Here is a 16,278-nt window from a genome sequence, read left to right on the forward strand (position 1 = left end):
TAAGATATCTGCAAATTAAACAACTGCCTGTACGTCGCACATTACATTACACTCAATAAACTGTTTGAAAGGGTCATAGCTATATTCAGTAATTAAGCATAAAGTATTAAGATTTTCAGTTCATGGTGGACAACACTTAGAGGTAGGGCTGGGCGATTTTTCCAATTTTGCTTAATTCAGATTGAATGTTTTGCCACAATTTTATATTTTAGAAATCAAGGAATCACAATTTTGAAAATAAATATTACCAAACTGGAGCGCTGCGTTTTTAGAATGCTGTTTTATGCAAGAGACGCAGCAAGAGATGCGAGTGCAAGAGTGAAACACATCCATTTTTACATAGAAAAAACCAATGGAAAAGAAACACATTCGAAAAAAAAAAAAAAAAACTGTAAAGATAAACTGATATTCCAAGTTTGCATTATGGTGACTTTGTTGAAATCTGCTGTTCATTGTTTTTACAGAACATTTATATTCAATAAAAGTATACTGGTGTTATACCTTCAGTCATTTTGAATTTGAATTACCTTGACTTGAGATTTATTTTAAACATTTTCCTAGTATTATTTCTGAACATATAATGTGCATAAGACAAGTTTGTACAAGATGTAGTTGTACACTCTAAAAAATCCGGGGTTGTTTTTTTAACCGAAATGCCGGGTTGAGCCTTTTGGGTAATTTTTTGGGGTTATTTTTTCAGTGTTTGGGTAGTTTTTGTGTTACCCAGCTCCTGGGTCAAACGTAACAACCCAGTGCTTGGGTAGTTTTTGTATTACTCAGTTCTTGGGTCAGATGTAACCCAACGGTTGAGTTATTTATCGCGGGGATTTGCTTCTCTTCTGGAGAGAGCAGTTATAAGCGCCATCGAAATGATGTATTCGCCGGTAAAATACAGGTTTGTATACATTTTTTAGAGTGTAGTTCATGCATCTTTTCTGCAAAGACATTTAACAAGTGACTTGTTAATGTCCCCTGGAGTGCCTTGAAACACGCAGCATTATTCTGTGGTGATGTAATTTCAACTGAAACAGGAAGACAGTGTGGGACATATCGAGTAGCCCTTTTCTCAATATCCAATAGCGTTTTGTTTATATCTGCTCGGGCCAGAGCCACTGAGCTCAGTAAAGCAGCATTTGACAGCCACAATCTAATAGATTACTACGGTGGAAGAGAAGTGCAAAACAAATCACAATTCTAAAAACAAATTAACAAATTACAAACGCAAATGAAAATCTAAAAAAACAAATAACAAGTCAGAAAAAACAACGACAAATCTGAAAACAAAAAACCAAGTCAGAAAATACAATGATAAGTCCAAGTATAGGTATTTGCGGACCAAAAAAAAAGGTTTCTCAAACGTTCGATGTCATTTTAATCTCATCTAAATTATAATGCCTTAATACTGCCTGATAAAGTAGCGTTTATGAGAGCCACGCAGCTTTTGTGTACAGCTGGTATGGGGGAAATGGTTCCAAAAATGCCTCCTTCTGGCAAAGAATCAATTTGCATATTTAATAAGGCTGTTCCCCTTCAAGGGAACGCAACGCTGCACCCCCTAGGGGGCACAATTGGGAATGAAGCCTGCACGACCGGTGTTTGAAGCACGTTTAAAACAACGGCAAACTAATGGCCCACATGGCCAATGATGCCATAGGCAGGGTACCCGGAAATATAAAAGGGCACCTGCTGAATAAGTCATCCTGTTTGCTGTCTTCAGGAGCCATCTGTTTGAAGTGCGTGTGAGAGAACAAGACAGGTGAGCTGTGTGGAAAGTGTGTGCCTCTGTTCCAGAGGTTTCTGGCACTTGAAGACACGCACTATCTATCTGTCTTGTGTCTTGGTCAGGAGCTTGTGCGTTCAGTGCTCGAGGGCTTTGAATGGGATCATTGTGAGTGTTTTCCAATGAGAAACTCCATTCGTGTTTGTCCCTTTTCTCGAGAGATGAGTGACAAGCATTTGCGTCTTGTGGTTCAAGGAAGGTATTGGCTCCAACTGTCTTGCTGGTGTTGACAGTAGACCCTGAGATAGCGCCCGATCTCCTGAATCTTCTGCTCAGTCTGGCCATTCGTCTGAGGGTGATATCCAGAAGACAAACTAACCGACACTCCCAGCAGTCAGAGAATCGATCTACTGCAACAAGGATGGTGGTAAAGCCATTAGAGGAAGGTAAGTCAGTGGCCAAATAAACTCCTAGATGGGACCAGGGTCGACACGGAATTGGCACCCTCAGGTAGACGACGGGGTGTTGAAATAATGGCACAGACTGAGAATCCTTTCACAAATCGGGCGATGTCCTGGTCCATGTTGGGCCACCAATACCTTCCCTCGAGGAGTTTGAGGGTTCGCTGCCTGCCTGGATGGCCTGATCCTGGAGATGCATGTATAGAGTCCACAAGGGAAATCCGGAGGGAGGTTGGTACATATGTTCAACCTTATGGACCTCCCAGCGAAGCAGGTTCTTCTTCAGTGGCAGCACGGATATCGTTGTCGTCGAGAGACCAGATGATAGGACAGGTCTAGAGGGAGCACACATTCCTGATCCTCAGATACAGGGTCAGGTAAGTGAATTCTTGATAGAGCATCAGCATTCGTTTTTTTATGGCCTGGACAGTATGTGACTTGAAAGTTGAATCTAATGAAGAATAATGCCCATTGAGCCTGTCTGAGGGTTTAGGCATTTGCTTCTCTGAGGTATTGCAGGTTCCTCTGGTCAGTTATGACCTCAAATGGATAATTTGCTCCATCCAGCTAGTGCCGCCACTCCTCTAGGGCCAGCTTAACGGCAAGCAGTTCTCTGTTGTTGATGTCATAATTCTGCTCCGTCGTGGATAGCTTCTCTGAGAAGTAGGAACATGGATGGAGTACTGGGGGTTCTGGGTACTGGGACAGCACTGCTCTGACTTCTAGAGATGAAGCGTCCACTTCAACAATGAAGGGTCTAGTTGGGTCTGGGTGCCAGAGAGCTGGAGCAGTGCAGAAGGTGGCTTTTAGCTTTTGGAAGGCTTCGGCTGCATTTTGTGTCCAACAGAGACGTTTTGGTTTCTGGCATAGGAGAGAGGTCAAGGGAGCTCAGAGTTCACTACAGTTACAGATGAATTGACGGTAGAAGTTTGCAAACCCCAGGAAGCACTGAAGATCATTAAAGGTAGAAGGTTGTGGCCAATTCTTCACCGCTTCCACTTTGGTTCGATCCATTTGGATACCTTCCGGCGTGATGATGTAGCCAAGGAACCCACATTACTCCAATTTCAGGTAGAAGTGGTATTGGCAGAGTTGGTTGAGTACTTGTTTAACATGATTGAGATTGGAGGCGTAGATGAGGATATCATCTATGCAGACTATTACAAATTTGTGGAGCATATCATGGAAGATTTCATTCATGGAATTTTGAAAGGTTGAAGTTGAGTTGGAGAGCCCGTATGGCATAACCTGATATTCATAATGTCCTGATGGAGTAATGAATGCACGCTTCCACTCATCTCCCTGACGGATGCGGATTAGGTTTAAGGCACTGCGGAGATCTAGCTTTGAGAACAGGTGAGCTCCATGCAGTTCCTCGAGTGCTGCTGGTACCAAAGGAAGGGGGTAAACAAACTTTACCATCTGGGAGTTTAGATTGTGATAGCCAATGCAAGGATGAAGTCCTCCATCTTTCTTGGCCACGAAGAAAAAGCTAGAAGCCGTTGGAGAGGTGGATGGTCGAATGAACCCCTGTTGAAGTGCTTCCTGGATGTACTCATCCATGGCCTTGTGCTCCGGGATAGATAATGAGTAGATTTTACCCTTTGGTAATTTGGCTCCAGGCAGGAGGTCCATTGCACAGTCCCATGGCCGGTGTGGTGTTACTTTTGTGGCAGCAGTCTTACTGAAGTTGCCCTGGAATGCCCTGTACTCCTCTAGCAGGTTGATTTTTGCAGTAGTTTCTGGGCTCTTAATAGATGTCGATCCCAAGAAGGCAGTTCTCGACAAAGGAACAGGTAGTGATTGAAGGCAATTGTGGATGCAGAAATTACTCAACTGTTCGATTCCACCTGAGCTCCAGTTGATGATAGGTTGGTGTTTAGCCATTCAAGGGCGTCCTGGGACAACGTCGATGGCAGAGTCCTCCAGCACCAGCAATAATAGGGTCTCCTCGTGCAGACAACCAATGCGAAGGGTTAATTCCGGAATTCTCCATGGCACCAGTCCGTTGTCCAGCATGGGACTTCTTTGACGTGGAATCTTGAAGGGAGGTAGGATAAGTGACGAAATTTCCAGAAGAACCAAAGTCGAAGAGGATTTTTACTGGGAAAGATTGACTGGCATATATTAATACAGCATCATAATACCGAGGGTTATTAACTGCAGAGTTGATTTGGATAGTACTCACCGCTGGGCATGGAGGACGGACTGGGCAGGTTTGGATGAGATGATAATTTCCTCCACAATACAAGCATAGCTTCTGTTGTATGCGAAGTTGGCATTCAGTGGTGGATAGATGGTACTGATCAGTTTGCATGGCTTCTGGTGCTGGAGACTTATTGGAGGGTGAGATGTCAGAAGCATTTTACTCAACGGAGACCACAAATAAGTGTTGCGAGACGTGTTGGGCTTTAAGCATGAAACTCTCCAGTGCCACAGAGTCCTCATAAATCGCCATCTGCTGACGAACTTTGGAGTTTAATCTACGTCGGTAAGCTGAGAGGAGTGCAATCTCGTTCCAGCCGCTGGATGCCGCTAGCGAGCGGAAATGAATGGTGTATTCATGGACAGTCCGTTCAGCTTGTCGCAGTCTGAAAAGTTCTTCATGCACTGTGAGTGAAGAGGCACCAATACCAAACACGTCTTTAAAATGGGTTATAAAAGAAAGCTCCACAGAGAAACGGCCCATTGGTAAGCTCTTCCTGACAGCAGAGAGATGATGAAGGATATATTTGCGCAGTCTCCGGAGAACTGATGGGGAAGCATCTCGAAATACAATTGACATTGCAACATGAAGCCGTTACATTCTGACACCTCACCCGAATAAACTGCTGGTTTGGCCATGGGACAGGCAGAGGCAGGTGAAGTGACTGATGGTTAGAGTGCCGTGAGAAGCGTCGTGATGAGTTCATTGACTGGATCCAGTTCAGAAGGTCTCTTGGGTTCCATAATGTTTCTCTTTTTGGCTGGACTTCTGTCACCGTGTGCCAAAGACGAGGACTAGGAGAGATGCAGGTAATGTAAACTTCACTTTTATTAAGTAAACAACTCATCACAGAGGTATCTCCGTGGAAGCAACTGAGGTGAATGTGGCAGAGAGTGCATGAGAACAGTCTTTTCTGAGACACCCAGTTTCCAGTCCACCCTCCTTAGAGCACACAAAGATCTTGGTGACAGGCAGAGCACAGGTAAGTTTACGGTCTTTTAGCAGAGCCGAAGAGGAGGACATTGAAGGAGTAACCTTGAGACCAGTCTCAGCCTCAGACGTCATGCCCATGGACCGTTGGCTAAACGTCTGATGCATATGAGACACAAAAGTGGAAACACTTCAGGAGTGTCGAAGTCGTCATCGGATTGGTTGAATTCTACAGGATTTCTGCGAGACCTGTGTATTGCATTCCTTAATGCTCCACCTGGAAACAAAGATGCCGTAGCGCCAAACCCCCTCACGAAAGTAGCCCAGAGTTGATTATTCAAAAATAACTGTTTTGATCTGATCATAGCCTAAACAAACATAATGTACCATATCTATAATAATGGGAAAACATATTGTTTTTATGACATATGTCGTTATTACGAGAAAAATATGTTGTTTTAACGAGAAAAGATGTCATTTTAACTAGATAATTATAGTTTTATGACATAACATCTCGTTATTACTAGAAAAGTTGTAGTTTTAACGAGAAAACTTCTCATTAATACGAGAAAATGTCATTTTAACGAGAAAACTTCTCGTTATTACGAGAAAAGATGTTGTTTTAACGAGAAAATATCTCATTATTACGAGAAAAGATGTCATTTTAACAAGAAAAGATGACGTTAAAATGACATAACATCTTGTTATTACGACATAATTGAGTGGGAAAAAAAAAATATGTGTGTGGCAGCAATGCGTCACCGTAGATCAGCTCAGATTTTCTATTTGCTACAGTGTTTAATCAAACACCACCAAATACTTACTTACTTAAAGATTCAATATTTATTTTCTAACATTTGTTTACACTTTAACATTTTACATTTCAATGTGGACTTAAACATAAGATTTCTGAAAATGTTCTGGGACTGGGATTTTCTATTTGCTACGGTGTTTAATCAAACACCACCAAATACTTACTTACTTAAAGATTCAATATTTATTTTCTAACATTTGTTTACACATTAACATTTTACATTTCAATGTGGACTTAAATATAAGATTTCTGAAAATGTTCTGGGACTGGATTCATAAAACATTCTTATAAATAAAATTCTTCTTAATATTAATGTTCTTATCTTTTCTCTTAAAGAGTTACTATTTTAATTAGCACATGTTTTACTCACCCTCAAAGCTTCCTAGGTGTATATGACTTTCTCTTTCAGACGAATCCAATCTGAGTTATAGTAAAAATTATCCTTGCTCTTCCAAGCTTTAGAATGGCTGTAGTTGGGTGTTTTTTCAACAGTCCTAAAGTATTCAAATAAAACGCATCCATCCATAATAGGTGAGGTTAATAAAGGCCTCCTGTAGCGAATCAATGCATTTTCTTAAAGAAAAGATCCATATTTAAAATGTTATAAACACTTTTCTCTCACTTCTGCCAACTGTCAGACACGGAAGCTGTTCTGGGGTGCGTTTCCCAAAAGCATCGTTAGCTAACTATGCAAGTTTGTTCCATTGAAATCTATTGGTAACGATGGAACTTGCAACCATAGTTGCTTTTGGGAAATGCACCCCTGGGTGGATGACGTAGGATGTATTCACAGCGCATGAGCTGGTGATCAGTGACGAATGCGGAAGCGCAGAGGAGAGACAGCAAAACAAACACCGGTAGTGAATTAGAAGTACAAAACAAGGATTTTTAAAGAAAAATGACGTAGGATTTTGATTTAAGCCAAGCGGACACTGGTTTTCTTTTTCTAAAATAAGGAAACGTTCCTTTGCTCCTTTAAACAAACTCACAAGACTAGCATATCTCACAGGCGCATGCGTGTGTCCTATGTCCGGAAAGGCTTGCTCATATGACAGTTAGCAGAAGTGAGAGAAAAGTGTTTATCATGTTTTAAATATGGATATTTTTCTTACAAAAATGCATCGATTCGCTACAGATGGCCTTTATTCAACCCCACATGCATTCACTCTATAGAGGGCTTTATTTAAAATGCAATGCTAAGCGGTCATCAGGCTGGTTGCAACAAAAATAGTGTGTGCTTTTTATGATTATTATGGTATTATGCAGTGGGAAGGAACCTTGAAGTATTCTTCATTGAGTTTATAAGTGAGATTTCAGCAAGAACCGCCATATAAATCAGATAAAGACTATTTTGAATCAGATAAAGACTATTATTTTCTTATTAGGGGAAAAAAAAGATTTTCTTAAGAACATATTTGAGAATTTTTCAAGAATTCCACTTAGGAAATTCTAGGATTTAGCCCTTGATTCCTTATTATTGTTCTTTATAGTTGTGATCCTTTGCACTTTAATCAGTTTTAAACATTTGTTTATACATTTTGAATTTAAATGTTTATTTTGTTATATAAAAACATTATTAAACTTGTTATTAAAAGGATAACACTTCTGCAACTTAATTCAATACTAAAAAGCTTTAGCAATTATCATGATATGAAAATTTGATGTCATTACATGCCACACTGAAAAAAATAAAATTAAATATTCATTTTCAAACACTTACCTTAAAAAAATGTAGTATCATTTTTTTTCAGTGCACCTGAATATACCTTCTACCAGGTGATCAATATATCCAAACACACAGAAGGACCTACTTCTCTATATGGAGGAAAGCACACACTCCACACTAAATATAGAGGATACTATCAATTCACTGCATTGTTGCCCCCTGGGGACTACAAACTCAACATAAACAACACTGAAAGGTGAAGTGCTCACTAGGAACACAGACAATTTCCAGTTTCACTGTATTGGGAAAGGCATGAGAAAGCAAGCGTGTGTGAGTGTGTGCGCTGTGTCTTCCAGTCCCAGCAGTAATAATCAGGAGGAGTTGAGTAAGACCTGAGGCTATCACGCTGTTTATCTGAGATTAGTACTGCAGTTATCTAAGGTGAAGGATCCACGCATGTAATTCGCTGTTTGACAAATTATGCAAGATGAATACAACGGCAATGCCATCAACAATACAAATCCACTGCTGAACGAAGAAAACACAGCCAAGGCTGTCACCTTTAATGCAGGGGAAATACAGATGAAACCGGAACTGCAGCCTGGAACGTTCACAATTTAGGTGAATTATCATAAATGCACACGGTGCAAAAATTACTTCTGAAATTTGTATGTAAATATATTGAACTGAAATGCATACGCAGGTCCTAAAAGAGCTGTGAGCAGTATTTCAGTGCTGTCTCAAACACGGAGAGCTTCTTGCCAGACACTGAATATTTATGCTTACAGCTGTACAGTTAAATTTATGTAACTTACTTTCTTTTGGTACCAAATTTATTGCTATTACTTCCAGTAAAATGAGTCATGCAAATATGACTTTAGGATATGGATGTTTTTCCACCTCCATGAGCAAAGCGAAAACAAACAAGTCAGCAGTTCACATTTTACGAGGAAATTCCTCTTTCTCTCCCTCGTATGGCAGTCAGAAAGCAGATATGTGACACTAAAGTCAGGGTATATACCTGAATGCTTACAATAAACCACACGTTTGTGTGGTAAAATGCCTCAGTGCCAACTGGACATTTTACATTTCTTAAGCAATTTACTAAATTTTCTGCCACAAAGTCCCAATAAGGTCCCAGTTGTTAACATTAACTTATAAAGAGCAATACATTTGTATTAATATTAGTCTTTGTTATGAATGTTATTTAATAAAAATACAATTGTTCATTGTTATTTACAACTATGATTGTAATACTGTATTAATAAATCTTGAAATTAACATTAAGATTAAGAATTTGTAAGTATTTTTAATAACACTTTAGATTACAAAAACACTATTCACTTTTATCTAGTTGCTCATTTGCATGCAGATTATTAGTTTATTGAGGGAAAACTCTTCCCTAATCTAAAGTGTTACCGTATTTTTAATTGTTAGTTCATGTTAACTAATATAGTTAATTTCCACAAAACATTGTAAAGTGTTACCTGACACACTGCACTACATTTTATTAAAGAACATGTTAGCATCTGTTAATTTTAATTGAAGGACAAAACTGAATAATCTATATTTTTTGCGCTATTTTGGTTTCCAGGTTTAAAGGGTTACTCCATCTCAAAATGAAAATTTTGTCTTTAATCACTTACCCCCATGTTGTTCCAAACCCGTAAAAGCCTAGTTTGTCTTCGGAACACAATTTAAGATATTTTGGATGAAAACTGGGAGGCCTGTGACTGTCCCATAGATTGCAAAGAAATAACAGTAATAAAAGTAAATGTCAATTTGCATTGTACTTTGAAAACGGTAGCAGCGTAGCCTAGATTTACGCTTTCAGTTTGAACATTTGCATAATCCCCACCTGCCCACGAAATATGAACAAAGTCTGACCTGCCCACATACACTTCCGCTAGTTAGTGTGTTTACATCATGTTGAGAAGACGCCATGTTCAAGGATACCACAGAAATACAATTCGAACCTATTGTTGTGTGCATGTCATTTTACCGAGGACTGCTTCTCTAATCTTGGCTTTTATTTTCGTTGGCTTCTAATCTTCTTTATTTGAACTAACAAGCTCTCCGAACCACAACCTGTAAGTACAATTGATACTTATGTGTACAACTGAGTGCTCAAAATATCAAGTTTTTGTGCTAATATGTGACATATACCTAGTGCAGCTTTAGGTTTCCAGGTAAGGCACGGTATTACTGTCTAACTGAAGTAGTTCTGATAATTTGATGTTAACCTAAGAATGTGTCGATTAATGTAGACTGACGTTGTTCTAATTACTTCGTTTAAAAATAATGTAGTGTATCATCATTTAAAAACTGCATTTTGTACATTAAAATTTGTTTGATGATCTGAATCTTTTAAGTGTGACAAATATGCAAAAAAAACAAACAAAAAAAAACACATCGACACTTCTATTGCTCTTAAAGGGATTGTCCATCCAAAACTAAAAATGTGTCATTATTTACTCCCCCTTTTGTCATTCCAAACCCTGTATGACTTTCTTTCATCTGTTGTACACAAAAGAAGATATTTTGAAGAATGTTGCAAACTAAACAGCTTCGGTTCCAATTTACATTTATTGTATGGACAAAAAAAATATAATGGAAGTCAATGTGAACTAAAACTGTTTGGTTATCAACATTCTTCAAAATATATCTTTTGTTCGGCAGATGAAAATAATTGCTATCCCTTTAAATAGCAGTATGGTCTCCTACTTTGTAGTAGTTTATAACATAACTAACTACTTTTTTTAAAAGGTTAGGTTGACTAGTTTAACTACTTGTTGACAAGCTACAAGTTACATTTTCAAGGTAGTTTCTGAACACTAAACACTGTTGTTTTTCACAGCCTTTCTGTCTGGGTTTCTTCCTCTTGCTTATTCCTTCTGTTATCTTTCACCCCAAAAAATCTCACCAATTATAAAATTCATCTTGCTTTTCTCACTCTTTCCTCGTCTCAATCAACCCTCAACTCCGCCGCAACTCATATTTTGTAATTTTTTTCTTTGACTCTCTCTTACCCCCTGCTTGTGTCTGGATCCCATACCCATGCTCTTTTGCTCGCACCTAAAAGAACCAATTACAGCATTTTCCTCCTTCTAGAGCAGAGCAGGGCTGAGGTGACTGGCATTAGCAAGATAGCACTAATTGTAGAGGTTATATTTAGTGCTGGGTCAGAGCTCTCCAAGAGGAGGAGTGCTGATAACAATGCTGGCTGTATGAGATGGCTTGTAGATGACCCTGTGCTGTAAAAAAAAAAAAAAAAAAAAAAAAAAATTCCCGGTGCGGAGGGCAGTGTTTGTTTTGTCTGATCCCAGCCTGCAACAGCCTGGACCGCTTAGACAGAAGAAGAGGTCCATGAGGGGTTGTTGTGATATGGGGAAGCGTGCTGTGCACAGATCTACCAGAAAACAAGCCATTACAGGCCTCTACTTATCTGGGTGGCTTGGGATGCGTGTGTGAGTGTGTGTGTTCACGGTAAGCTACACTACAGTGGATAGACAGGAAGTGACTTGTAAAAACACATCTTTATGTGAAAAATACAAATGGAATATCCAGATATAAAATATCCAGAATATACTCCTCACCCCCATAAAGAAAGAAAGAAAGAAAGAAAGAAAGAAAGAAAGAAAGTAAAACAAATAAAGTAAATTAAGTAAAAATAAAATAAATAAATGTTATTTTTTTATTTTGGCTGTATTAGTATAAATAGCTTCTTTAGATGGCGTTACTGAAAATGTATTTTTTACATATTTAAATACACAATTTGTTTTTTGCGTTATTACTTGTGTAATGTACTTTAACTGATTTTTTTTCTTCAGTTGAAAGTGTGCGTGTGGTGGGGGGGATCAGATACACTAAAATACGGCTTGTGTACAAATTTGAAGGTTGCTCAATATTGTCAAAATGCAATTTTTTACAACTACTGTACATATTGTTAAGAGTGCTTGTAACAAGCTTAGTCTTGACTTAAGAACTAATGTCGCAACCAAATGATGTGCAGAGTTAGTTACAAACCTGATTAGTAGTCACTAAGAAAATTTGGTGTGATAAACATTTTATTTTTAATGAACAGCTGTTAATACATCTGTTCAGACCAGCATGAACATTTACATGCTGTCAGTGTGACAGATTTATTTATTTTTATGATTTATTTATTTTTTAATAGCTTTTTTTTTTTGGTGTTTTTCCATTGCACTGTGAAAAAGGCCAACCAATAAGATCCATGCATTTGGTAACATGCCCAGAGCTGCTGCTGTTTTACAAAATCATGACTTTGTGACACTGAGAAACAGACAATTTTGCTAAGCTACAACAGACAGAATCTAGAACTGGCTCTTCTGTCTCTGTACTCTTGTATTTGGTGTTGTCTGATAAAAAACCTCAGCAAACACAAACATCTGAATAGCTTTTGAAAGCATGTAAATACCATTTGTGTTCCTTTCTTCACCATGACAATGAGGTGTCAGAATCGGAAAGCACTCTATTTCTGCTCTTCCATAAGTGACACCTACTATCAGAGAGTGAATTTGCACTTTAGCTCAGCCCATATGCCATTTTTTTACATTGGTATGAACAGACAAATCATTTTCATGCCGAACATTCGTGTTGGAGTGAACAGGCCTTAAGACCATACGAACAGCTGGTGCAACCCTAAAATGAGATATTAAATGAATGGAAAACAAACGTGATGTCTGCACACTGATATAATTGCTCCATAAAATTAGAAATTAATGTGCGCTAAGAACGTGTTACTTAATGCAGTCAATGTGAATCTCACCTTCTCCAGGACTGCATGTGTACGTAAGTGCGAACCGACACTCTTTTTTTCCATGGTTCCTCCTCTTCACAGGTGTTGAATGTGGAGTGTGTGTGTGAATCTGACTCATCTCCTTTTGTAAAAAACAAACACACACAAACGTACACCCACACACACCTCAGTGTCCATCTCGCCCTATGGTGTGGCGAAGACAGGCATGCGGGTCCAAAACTGTCAACATGAGTAAGGCTATAGGAATCCATTACTCAATAATTCAGCACAGAGAGCTGAAAGCGTCGGGGTGAGATTGGGCATTCACATGGCAGGCTGGGGGAAAAAAATCTGCCTTGCATGGCTTGAACATAGAGGCAACAGACAGCAACTTGTGCAGATGAGAGAATGAGTGAGAGACTGCCCAGTAGCTGGGTAGATAGCGACAGATGAAAACAGGAGACGAGGGGAGGTTTTTTTGATGCCCAAGCATGGACAGTGGGTGATGTGAGGGCTAGATGGGTGGGACACTAAGTAGATGCGGGCTACAGGGCCGCCACACGAGTCCACGCTGATAAAAGCAGTTGTATCTGGTGGAAGCCTAAAAAAGGCAGCTGAACGCCCTCCCCCTCCATCAGAGTCACACACGAGAGTCAGACAGCGAGATGAGAGCAATAAGGGTCTGGTAATGGAATGAAAACACTCCAAAACAAAACAAGGGCAGCTCTCTGAATGTAGGCCCTTTTCATGTGTGTGGCAGTGTCTGGGTGAAAAGACTGTGTGGGTTTGTGTGTTCTGGTTCAGAGAAAGTCTAGAAACCGGAGGGCCGATATATATATCAAAGCGAACGACGTTCAGATGCACTGCACCTTGCTGGTAGAATGGTCGGAGGTCTGTGCCCTTCTGTCCAATCAGATTGCAGAGGAGAGCCATGGCGTTCTGCATCATGCTGCCGACTGTGTTATTCTGGTGCTCCTGAAAAAAGAAAAAAAAAAAGTATTATATTAAAATTTCAAAACATCTAAAATCAATATCAAAGGAACAACCAAAACAAAGTTTGAAAGCACCACGTTCAAAGCTGTGTGTAAATTAGTAGATATTGCTGTGACTAAGCATAATTTGAATTCTGCACAGGCTGAATTGTTTATTAGTGGATCATACTGATGAGAGTCGTGTTTCATGTTTATAAACAAGTGGTTGCCAACCAGGGGGCCGCGGGCCCACTGGGGAGCCTCTGCAAACTTCCAGGTGGGCCCAAGTAAGTCTTAATATTATTTAAATTTAGTTATATTAGCATAATCTTATTTAAAATGATAAAAGAAAACACTGACAGTAAAGATGTACCAAATTAAAAAGACATCATTTTTACATTTGTTAATTTTATTACAACAGAGAGGTACATCAGCTTAGATAGGAGGGCCTTTGAATCTAGTCTTAGACAAGCAAGGACCTTAAGTCAAAAAAGTTGAGAACCACTGTTCTAAACGATCAGGCTGGGTTAATGACAAATCAAGCAAAACATTTACTTAGGAGAGATCATATAGTGACCAGAATGACATATAGACTTGGAGGCAGCACTGACTTTAAAATGATAGTTCACCCAAAAATGAAAATTCTGTCATTAATTACTCACCCTCATGTTGTTCCAAACCTGTAAGACCTCCGTTCATCTTGGTAACACAAATTAAGATATTTTCGATGGAAACTAAGAGTTCTCTGATCCTCCCATAGACAGAAAGGATTCTTACACCATCAAGGTCCAGAAACATAGCAAGGAGATCCCTAAAATAAACCATGCGATATCAGGGGTTCAACCGTAATTTTCCGAAGCTACAAGAATACTTTTTGTGTGCAAAAAGAAAACAAATATAACAACTTTATTCAACAATTTGTCCCATCCTCGTCACCCTAGCACCCTAGAATGCTGTCTATAGGAGGGTCAGAGAGCTCACGGGATGCATTAAAAATATCTTAATTTGTGTTCCAAAGATGAATGGAGGTCTTATGGGTTTGGAATGGGATGAGGGTGAGTAATTAATGACAGAATTTACTTACCATTTAATGCAGTACAAAGTCATTAGCAAATGTAGACTGTAAAAAAAAGTTTGAAAAGTAGTGATTAACTTAACAGGGCAAATTGGTGTGAGAGCACAATCCAATAAAAGCACAGATGGGACTGTAATGTTCTGCAGGTGACATACTGACAACTCGCAAATTAAAGAACAAAGCACAGCCAGACAATTTCCATAATTATCAATGCAATAGAGAGCAGCAACTATCTAGCAACTATCGCAGGCATGTCAAGCACAAAATGGGTTAAGATGTGTTATTTTTGTGCAACAAATAATCGTGCAAATACCAGTAAATTGTCTACCGCAAACCCAGTAAATCACCTTGCATGATTTACTTCAGTACTCTCCTCTAATAAATTTTGGATCTGAAAGAGAATCTTCTACAAATACGTATGTAATAAGGTCAGATGCAAAAATAACTGGGGACGAGAAAAAAAAAAAAAAAGGACGAGACGTAAATACAGACATTCTATGATACGTTGAGCAGAAAAATTACAACTTTAATGTGAAATGCAAATTCCTTGTAAAAGAATATTTGATTTGCAATTTATCAGAGAATGAGACTCATCTCAGGTGACCAAGCTGACGTATCTGCACACATATACATGTGACACAAGCAATGCACCAGGGCTGATGGAGCGATGGTGGCGAGCTGACTATTGACCCAGCACTTTTCAAGTAACTGGGACCTGCGATAAAGGGTTAAATCATGCTTTACTGCTCACTGGTGCTTAATAATAGTGTACTGAATTAGTACATCGTATACGCTAATGTTTTGATATTTTCAGTGAATGTGAGCTATGCAAACCCCGTTCTTTGCATTTAATGAATGGATGGAGCGAAAACACAATCAAGTGTTGAAAATGCATTTTCAGTTCAGCTAAATGATAAAGCAGGGCTGTAACCACCATAGACATTGAAGGGGACAAGCCCCCCCCAATAATTATAAGTGGCCAAAATGTCCCCCCCCAATATTTGAAATTCTTTCATTGATCTGCTGCACTCCATTAAGCAGTGCTCTTGCTATATTAATGCTTCAAGTGCTGCATTAATATAGCTTTTTATGCAATGCCATTCGAAATCAGTTATATTTTTAATGATTTTTACTGGAGTCTCTTATGCTCATCAAGGCTGTATTTATTTGATCAAAAATACAGAAAAAAAAAAAAAAACAATACTGTAAAATATTAAATATTGGTTTCCTATTTTAATATAGTTTAAAATGTAATTTATTTCTGTGAATTTTCAGCATCAATAGGCTACTCCAGTCTTCAGTGTTACATGATCCTTCAGAAATCATTCTAATATGCCGATTTATTTACAGTGTTGAAACTGTTGTGCTGCTTAATTTTTTATTTTTATTATTGGAACCTGTGATACTTTTTTATTATTAATTGATGAATAAGAGTATAAATAGAATAGCATTTATTCAAAATAGTAATCTTTTCTAACAATATATGTCTTTACTATCACTTTTTATCCATTTAACACTTCCTTGCTGGATAAAAGTATTAATTTCTTAAAGAAGAAGAAGAAGAAGAAAAAACAATTGACTGACCCCACATTTTTGAACAGTGGTGTGTATTGTAACACAAAATTTCTATTTTGAATAAACACTGTTCCTTTTAACTTTTATTTACCAATGAATCC

General features: G+C 38.7%; 1 pseudogene; it reads right to left on the reverse strand.

The window, feature by feature from the left end:
- LOC109075091 overlaps positions 1-16,278 on the reverse strand; it is a 228,828-nt pseudogene that overhangs the window by 71,775 nt on the left and 140,775 nt on the right.

Source organism: Cyprinus carpio, chromosome B16 (genome assembly GCF_018340385.1).
Source record: "Cyprinus carpio isolate SPL01 chromosome B16, ASM1834038v1, whole genome shotgun sequence".
NCBI lineage: Eukaryota > Metazoa > Chordata > Actinopteri > Cypriniformes > Cyprinidae > Cyprinus > Cyprinus carpio.